The sequence below is a fragment of the Vanessa tameamea genome, chromosome 27 (genome assembly GCF_037043105.1).
Source record: "Vanessa tameamea isolate UH-Manoa-2023 chromosome 27, ilVanTame1 primary haplotype, whole genome shotgun sequence".
In the NCBI taxonomy this organism is placed as follows: domain Eukaryota; kingdom Metazoa; phylum Arthropoda; class Insecta; order Lepidoptera; family Nymphalidae; genus Vanessa; species Vanessa tameamea.
In genome coordinates this window covers 3,560,626-3,570,483 of record NC_087335.1, presented here as the reverse complement: position 1 = coordinate 3,570,483, position 9,858 = coordinate 3,560,626, and the positions used below count along the sequence as shown (strand labels likewise).

The 9,858-nt window shown below is 28.8% G+C and overlaps 1 long non-coding RNA gene across 2 annotated transcripts; it reads left to right on the top strand.

Moving 5' to 3' along the window:
- The first annotated feature begins 3,279 nt into the window (after positions 1-3,279).
- On the top strand, positions 3,280-8,492 carry LOC135194198 (uncharacterized). Of its 2 annotated transcripts, XR_010309711.1 has the most exons (10): positions 3,280-3,300; positions 3,623-3,649; positions 3,726-3,743; positions 3,859-3,882; positions 4,518-4,547; positions 5,703-5,729; positions 6,517-6,537; positions 7,031-7,051; positions 7,360-7,377; positions 7,487-7,512. It is a non-coding gene; the product is annotated as an uncharacterized LOC135194198 (long non-coding RNA). The 2 variants fall into 2 exon arrangements; XR_010309712.1 differs by lacking the exons at positions 7,031-7,051; positions 7,360-7,377; positions 7,487-7,512 and adding exons at positions 8,146-8,166; positions 8,475-8,492.
- Positions 8,493-9,858: the final 1,366 nt, after the last annotated feature.

The following is a 9,858-nucleotide window of genomic DNA, read 5'->3' as shown; positions in this document are numbered from 1 at the left end:
AAATATAATGAAGCATTACGAGAGTATCACGTCCACTCGTCGAACACATATTGTAATCTCCGATCTGTTTGTCATTGTCTGTGCCTCTCCTTCGTGTACCAATAATACGCTAATATAACTCACATATGAGAACTAGCCAAGTCAGACCTTAGACTACAATATATTCTCCTAAGTTATAAACAGAAATAATATTTTATGTAGTTACAAATAAATTTCAGGACTGACCATTGAACTTGGCACCCATTTAGATCTTACTTCTTTTGTCGTTGAAGTCAACAACCAAGGCCTATATCATAATATTGAACTTGGCTCTCATTTCACATTTATGTTTTGATTGAATATCATTACTTTTTGTACATAAATTATTAGTAAGTACTTATTTATAACAACATTAACACCAAATGGTTTTTGTTTGTGTTCGATACTTGCCAACATGGCAGTATTAAGCTGGTTACATATATTTTGAGTGGGAAATAAACATTCTGTATCATCGTACAGCAGTCTAAAATAAGATATGATTTATTTAAGCTGCTTCTTTTTGTTTTTAGCGGTTAATTTGAGGAGTCGATTAGACAAAGTACAACTGTCTTGACTTATTACTATACCCATTCTTAAACGATTCAACATTTCGCCCCACCCCGCTGCTCCGGCGTCGCATCGCGCGCCGTGTACCGAAATGCCTATTATTTAATTGTATTAATGAACTTACTCTAATGATGTGCGCTAAATATTGAAGGAATAATTAATACTAAATCCCATCTAATAACGTAATAAATACGAAAGTCGATTAGACTCTTAATTATACGTACTAAATCGAAAATGATTTTGGATAGAAAAAAAATTAAAGGATTTATTGAACTCATTACATATTCACGTGAAGATAAGAAGAAAAATCCACATATAGACTGGCTGTCATAAGTTTTGATTGCTGATTTTTTTTTTTTATACACTTATCACAGAATGTAAGTATATAAGTGTTCCTAATAGAATCAATTAAGTGAAAAACTATAAGAAAATGATAAAAATTTACCAGTTTCAGATATTTTCCTTTCTATTCGCCTGATTAGCTACCTGCATGCCAAATTTGAACTTTCTAGGTCACCTGGATTTGGGTTAGAGTTTTGATCTATAGGTCAGTCAGTGATAAAAATGACAATTTTCGGACTTTAATATCTAAATAACCGTTTGAGATGTGTTAATGAAATTTGAAGCACATATGTATCTCGTGAGAAAAAGTGTGAAATAGTATTTGAGTTATGAAGGGGTCAAAAGTGGCTCCGAATGATTCGTGTAATATTACACACGGTTCTGCTCGCAAGTTATTTTACTTGAACTTGCCTTGACACGCTACCGCTAGATGAGAGAATGGGTACCTACTCAGACGGGTTTGCACAGCCCTTACACCAAGTGAACCAAGTTTATTTCGTTGGATCTCTCCATCGGTATCGGTCGGTAGACAAGTGTAATTGCTTGTATCCTAACTAATATTATAAATGAAAAAAGTCAATTTGTGTGTTACGCTTTAACGACTTCACACTCACAAAAACATGCGGTCCAAGCCGTGGGTTGAAACTAGTACTGAAAAATAAATTGACTTTGGATTATCCGCAAATATAATTTAATTATCGAACATTAATTTTCCAACGTAAACGACAACAAGATTTTAACAATTAACGTTATAATTTTCAAACGATAAAGTTAATTTGCGGCCAAGTTAAATTATACACTTAATTAATCAACATGGACGCCATTTTAAAATATTCGCCACGGTAATGAGTGTACCAATATAAATATGCGGAAATTCTTTGTACAATTCGTAGTAAGTTCGGTGATTGAAAACAGGAAACATGAAAGTTCTGTTCGTCCTTGCCTTCTGTTTGGCCGTGGCTTCGGCTACACCTGTAGTAAGTACCTCAAAATATTTCATTTCATTTATTTATTATCGGGAACCATTTAGCGTAGTATAATGCACAAACATTTGATACCAAAATAAGTCTCTCATAGCCAACAAGGTTTGACTTTGACATTAAAAGATTGAATGAACCTAATAAGAACGTATATAAGAAAGTATATAAAAAAATTATACGTGTGCTTCTCGGGACGCCCGACAGAAGTGATAACTTAAAGAAAACGTCTGTCCGAAATACGGCTAGTACTGTAGTTTAGAGAGAGACAGGAGGAACTTGCATACCGCTGCCGAAAGCCAGACATACTGGCGCCGTAACGCGTTACGTAACGAAGCGGCTTACCCTCGCGTAAAAAGTTATTACTTCAATAGTTTTTGAAAAGTAATTGAAATTAAAAAACAATAAGGATATTAAAGATTTTTAAGACTCCTAAGAAATTAAACAGTAATTTAACAATTTTACGTTAAAGATTCTTTTTTGTTAATAAATAATTTTGCACTAAACAAAAGAGGTTGAAATTTTAATACAAGGTAAGTTATAATTATTTACACCTTCTGTCCAATTTTCAACCATCTAACAATTTTTTTCACAAAATTATAAGCAAAAACGCTTTTCACCCTCTCAACCCCTAGCGTTCACCCCAGAGGGTTGAAAATTTTAATTTGTTATTATTTTAACGTCCCAAACCACATATCAAAAAATCATAATGATACTAATTACTTGACCTTCACGGGCTTTATTGACTGACCTAATAATGGAACATAAAAGGTATGCTTTCAATGAACAAAGGTATGTGAGTTTTATGCATAATGCAGTATTTATCTAGGCACTACAATAAAAAAAAACATATTTATTAGAAAAGACTGAACTGATTAAGAAGACTGACTGACTAAGAAAGAGTATTATATGTAGTATATTTTTGCTATGTATACGTATTCCTCCTAATATATTATATGATTTATTAAAATTTCATATTGTAATTATGGAAAGTGCATAAGCACAGTACTTTGAAAATTAAGCCTAGAGTTCGGCTTTATTATTAATTCATTCTAATAATTACATAAAAATATATTTCGTTGTTATTGATAAATAAAAAATAAAAAATATTTTTTTCTATTTCCGCAGAAACAACTAAATGTAGGAGTAAGTTAAAGATATATAATTTTTATTTTATTTACTATTTGTTATAAAGAAGATCTCACGTCGAAATTATCAAAATGACCTCTCAATAAAACTATCTATAATTTTTTTTTTTTTATATTAAATAGCCCCTGAGAATTTCATACGTAAGTTAACATTATTATAGTTCTCGGTAATTGAACATATATTTAAAAAGAAAAATATTTTTTATTTATTTCACCTCTTTCAACAGTCCCCGAATGCCGAGAGGACTGTAAGTTTATCATTTATATTTTATTTCATTTTCATAATCATTATATATTTTTTTTTATATTTAATAATGGACTGACTGCCACAAACCTTGGGTACTAAGACGTAAAGTCCCTTTTGCCTGTAATTACGCTGACTCACTTACCTTTCAAACTGGAACATACTAAGTAATGTAATGTTACATTGCTGTAAAATGACGATTCAAAAGTGCTTATAAAAGCCTACTTGATTAAAGTATATTTTTATTTTGAATAATGCGTAGTATTATATTAAAATATATTTTTATTTATACTAATTATTTTAAAATGAAACTTGTTTTATTACAGTATTATGGACAATCCTACGATCTAGGCGTATGTAAATTACTTATTTTTTTTATGAATTTTACTTTAAACTATGAAGCGATATTAAATTACTTTTATTTTTCAGACCCTCGGCTTCAGATACGTAAGACAGTTTTTTTAAATAGTAACAACTTATTTTTATATAATTATGAAATTATATAAAAACTATTTAAAATGTCATTTTTATTAATTATTATATTTCTTTGTGGTTTTTACAGTACACGCCATATTATTACGATACGGTAAGATTATTTATTTCTTATTTCTTGGTATGGTTTTTATTAGCCAGTGTGTTATGTAACATTAACAGTTCGAAAAAAAATGTTGCCAGTTAAAAAAAACAATAAATTATTTGACTAGTATTTTTTAGACTGTGACACATTTGAAGTTGCATTAGATAGCGAAATATCATTTTATAAAAGTTTCTTTGAGTAAAGATATTCAAGATTAGAAGATTTTCAGTTTAATCCTCATAATATGGAGAATATTAAAGTATACCTTTTGGTAATTGAATGGTTGCTAAAATAATGAATAAAAATTTTATATTTCGAATACAGAATTAATGCATTTAATTCGTTAATAAATTTAATAATCTATTCATAACAATATAAAGCCTAAATTGCCGGTTTTTTTGTCTGTAAATTTGGTATAAATTGATAAAAGCATATTTAAATTTGATTTTGAAATACAAAGCAGTTCAGTGTATTTAATAATCTGTTTGGTAAACGAATTCCTTTTTGAAAATATGCAAATCATATATGAGATAAATTTTAATTACATTCGAATTTCGACCAATAGCGAACACTTATACTAATAATATATAATTCTTTGCTATATGTATATATAAATATATTAAAGTTGTTAATTTTTTTTCTAGCCGTATTATGGTTATGGTGGCTACAATAATGTAAATATAATTTTTTATTTCTTACATATAAATAAGTTTAATTTTAATAATTTAAAAGGATAGTGCTTATGTATGTTTGTCATTAAATTTGTCCAATCGGTTTAGTCTTGACAGATAGTAGATAAAAAAACAAAAGCTACGTTATTGCTAATATTTGACATAAATTCAAAATGGCGACCAAGCTATACTTATTAGAATCGATTTTGAATTAAAAAATAACAATACGTAACTACTTAAAAAAAATTAAGATGATTTTATTTCATTAGTAGAATATCAAGTTTGTAACAAAATCGAAATTACAGAAAGAATTAATAATTTTGAATTAAAGATTAAATTAGTCGCCAGTTTGAATTTTTTATTTTTTTAAATTCAAACAGACAGGAAAATAAGCTACATGGATATTGGCGCTGTACAAAATATTAACTATTTCTTACATTGCACATACGATTGCGACCAATTTTAGGCGATATTCTATCAGTGATCCTCTTGAAGGTGATAGCAATCCTGATGATCTATGACTAAGTTACACTGCGGAATTGCTTACATTGCAAACGCTAGCAGAACACTAGGAGATATATTAAAATAATGTACCACAGTATTGTACACCTTAAAAAGGTCTACAAAAAAGTCCGGGATGGTATATGTCTACCTCTTAGGGATAACCCACAATAACATTTTTTTTATCATTTACTTTTTACGAGAAATAATATCTTATTTAAGAAGAAATTTTAAACAATACAGCGTTAATCATTATCCTATTAAGTAGCTTAAATAATTTGTGCATTTAATATAGATAGATCAATATGGCCCTTTACAACATTTAATTTAAATAAACATTTTCGAAGATTTTACAGATTTAAAATGCGTTAAAGAATTAAAAACATTGTGTATAAAGACAATCTGTAGTATATTTAGTATCAGCATTGCACCCGTGCGATACCGGGGCGGCTCGCTAGTGTAAGATAAAAAATGGCTGTAGTGTGTATGGGCATCAAATTGACAGTTGATATTGAGATCAAACGACTTGTTCCTATTGCCAGTTTAAAAAAAAACACTATCATAAAAAAAGAATGCCAGATATAGATAACATAATTTTCAATAATTCAAATTTAGAATATGTTACAGACAACTAAAATATTGTATATTTTTTAACAGTACTACACTAACGACCGTTACTACAAGGTAAGAATTTTATAAATTTATTTTAAAAACGCTTTTCAACGTATTTTAATGTAGAATAAATAACCTGAATCTTATGCAAATGATTTAAAAAACTGAGCGTTAAAAAACTTTACATTAAGTTTTTTTTTTTTCGTTATATGTAATCGTTTGTGCACAAGTCAATATGTTATTCTACCTTATTTTAGTACACAGGATGCAGAGTATTAATATATGAGTTAATCGTTAAATTTTATAAAATTTTGTGCGAAGAAGTGACCGTAGTCGTGTTCAGTCGAAAACAAATTATTGTCGGGTGACCATAAAACTCTGCCGGGTTTGACTTTTTAGTTTTTAAATAAATTAAAATCCTTAGAGATTTCAAAAATGAAAATTTTAGAAGGCAATATTTATGAACAATATTTGTAATTTGATTTGATTTTGTTATCTATGTTGATAATTATTCATAATTCTTTAACATATTATTATTTAAAAAAAGGGATTTATTATCGTAAAAGATGAATGGGCCAATGGGCCGCCTGTTCGTAACTGATCACCAGCCCCGTACATTGAAAAATATTAACTAGTCCATACATCGTCCACAATCCAACCTTGGGAACTTAAATTTTATGTCACTTGTGCCTGTAGTTACTGGCCCACTAAGACTTCAAAGCAGTACTAGCTGATGGTATCTACTTAGACGGTTGAACAAAATCCTACCACTAAGTATAATATTATGATGAACATCCTATCAAACATACCTCATACTTATAATATTATGATACTATCTTAAGTTAACGTATTTTTTTAGGGTCCGTACTATGGCGACAAGGTAAAAAATACAATTAATAATTAGTAAATATTCTATTCAAATATCTTCTAATACTTTTATTTTTGATTTCGATTCAAATCTTTTTTTTTTTTTTTAATTAAAATACATAGACTGGCAAATGGGCTCTGTAGTAAGTGTTCAGTACCGCCCATAGACACATAGGCTGTCTGAAATATTAACCGTTCATATCATTGGGACATAATTATGTGTGTCATTACACTGACTCTAGCTGGAAAACAATAGTAATAAATTTTGTTATCTTTACTTTCAAGACAACATAGAAAACTAATGAACTTTTTCTACATCGACTAGGCCATAATAAGTGGTGTACCCATGAAAACCGGTGTGCACACTACTCGACCACGGAGGTCGTCATTTTGATAAAAAATTGTAAATTTCTCCTGTTGTTGTTGTTGTTGTTGTTGTATTTTTATAGGCTTCATAGCTCACTTATATATAAATACATATTTAATTTATATTATTTATTTTTTAGACGCCCTACTATGGTACCACTGTAAGCTAAACCAAATATAATTACCAATATTTAAATATTAATATTAATACTGAAATATAGTTTATCTACTAAATACTTTGATATTTCGTTGACTTCGATTTGTAATTCTTCATACTTTAGGAAAAAACAATGTACTGCAATCGTTTGACATGATTTTGTCATGAACTAAGTTCTTAAGCCGTGACATAAAAAACTCTGCACAGACAAGAATGAACTTTTTCTATGAATATTTTTCAAATTATTCGAATTTTAAAATGATATTTTAGTTCCAAATCACCATAATTTAATACAAATGTTTTAATTTTCAGACCTACTATGGTGACAAGGTACATATATAATAAAATTTAAGATGTATCAAAAACCAGTTTAAAAAAAAATTACATACATACTTCCTATAATTTTTTTTTTTTTAAATATCCTTTCTTTAATTTTCAGACCCAGTATTATGGTGACAAGGTACCGAAATAATTTAAAACATATTTAAAAAAAAATAATAGTAATAAAATTCTAGTACAACGTAGTTCAATTTTTCATAATGACATATGTGTGTCATTACACTGACTCTAGCTGGAAAACAAACGTAATATATGTTGTTACCTTTAATATTTAATTGATGTATTAACTTACACAAGCCACCAACAACAGTTCAAAGAGTAGCAATTTTTCTCGACGAGCTTAAGTTTTACCAATAAAATTTCCTCAAATTTTCAATATTTAATATTGATTGAATTTCAATCGCTCGGCGAACACTAATTGATAAATAAATAAATACTGGACAACATCACATACATCACTCTGATCCCAATATAAGTAGCTAAAGCACTTGTGTTATGGAAAATCAGAAGTAACGACGGTACCACAAACACCCAGACCCAAGACAACATAGAAAACTAATGAACTTTTTCTACATCGACTCGACCGGGAATCGAACCCGGGACCTCGAAGTGGTGTACCCATGAAAACCGGTGTGCACACTACTCGACCACGGAGGTCGTCATTTTTATAAAAAATTGTGATTTTCTCCTGTTGTAATATAGGCTTCATATGTCACTTATATATAAATACATATTTAATTTATATTATTTATTTTTTAGACGCCCTACTATGGTACCAATGTAAGCTAAACCAAATATAATTACCAATATTTAAATATTAATATTAATACTGAAATATAGTTTATCTACTAAATACTTTGATATTTCGTTGACTTCGATTTGTAATTCTTCATACTTTAGGAAAAAACAATGTACTGCAATCGTTTGACATGATTTTGTCATGAACTAAGTTCTTAAGCCGTGACATAAAAAACTCTGCACAGACAAGAATGAACTTTTTCTATGAATATTTTTCAAATTATTCGAATTTTAAAATGATATTTTAGTTCCAAATCACCATAATTTAATACAAATGTTTTAATTTTCAGACCTACTATGGTGACAAGGTACATATATAATAAAATTTAAGATGTATCAAAAACCAGTTTAAAAAAAAATTACATACATACTTCCTATAATTTTTTTTTTTTTTAAATATCCTTTCTTTAATTTTCAGACCCAGTATTATGGTGACAAGGTACCGAAATAATTTAAAACATATTTAAAAAAAAATAATAGTAATAAAATTCTAGTACAACGTAGTTCAATTTTTCATAATGACATATGTGTGTCATTACACTGACTCTAGCTGGAAAACAAACGTAATATATGTTGTTACCTTTAATATTTAATTGATGTATTAACTTACACAAGCCACCAACAACAGTTCAAAGAGTAGCAATTTTTCTCGACGAGCTTAAGTTTTACCAATAAAATTTCCTCAAATTTTCAATATTTAATATTGATTGAATTTCAATCGCTCGGCGAACACTAATTGATAAATAAATAAATACTGGACAACATCACATACATTACTCTGATCCCAATGTAAGTAGCTAAAGCACTTGTGTTATGGAAAATCAGAAGTAACGACGGTACCACAAACACCCAGACCCAAGACAACATAGAAAACTAATGAACTTTTTCTACATCGACTCGACCGGGAATCGAACCCGGGACCTCTAAGTGGTGTACCCATGAAAACCGGTGTGCACACTACTCGACCACGGAGGTCGTCATTTTTATAAAAAATTGTGATTTTCTCCTGTTGTAATATAGGCTTCATAGCTCACTTATATATAAATACATATTTAATTTATATTATTTATTTTTTAGACGCCCTACTATGGTACCAATGTAAGCTAAACCAAATATAATTACCAATATTTAAATATTAATGTAAATACTGAAATATAGTTTATCTACTAAATACTTTGATATTTCGTTGACTTCGATTTGTAATTCTTCATACTTTAGGAAAAAACAATGTACTGCAATCGTTTGACATGATTTTGTCATGAACTAAGTTCTTAAGCCGTGACATAAAAAACTCTGCACAGACAAGAATGAACTTTTTCTATGAATATTTTTCAAATTATTCGAATTTTAAAATGATATTTTAGTTCCAAATCACCATAATTTAATACAAATGTTTTAATTTTCAGACCTACTATGGTGACAAGGTACATATATACTAAAATTTAAGATGTATCAAAAACATCAGTTTAAAAAAAATTACATACATACTTCCTATAATTTTTTTTTCTAAATATCCTTTCTTTAATTTTCTGACCCAGTATTATGGTGACAAGGTACCGAAATAATTTAAGACATATTTAACAAAAATAATAGTAATAAAATTCTAGTACAACATAGTTCAATTTTTCATAATGACATATGTGTGTCATTACACTGACTCTAGCTGGAAAACAA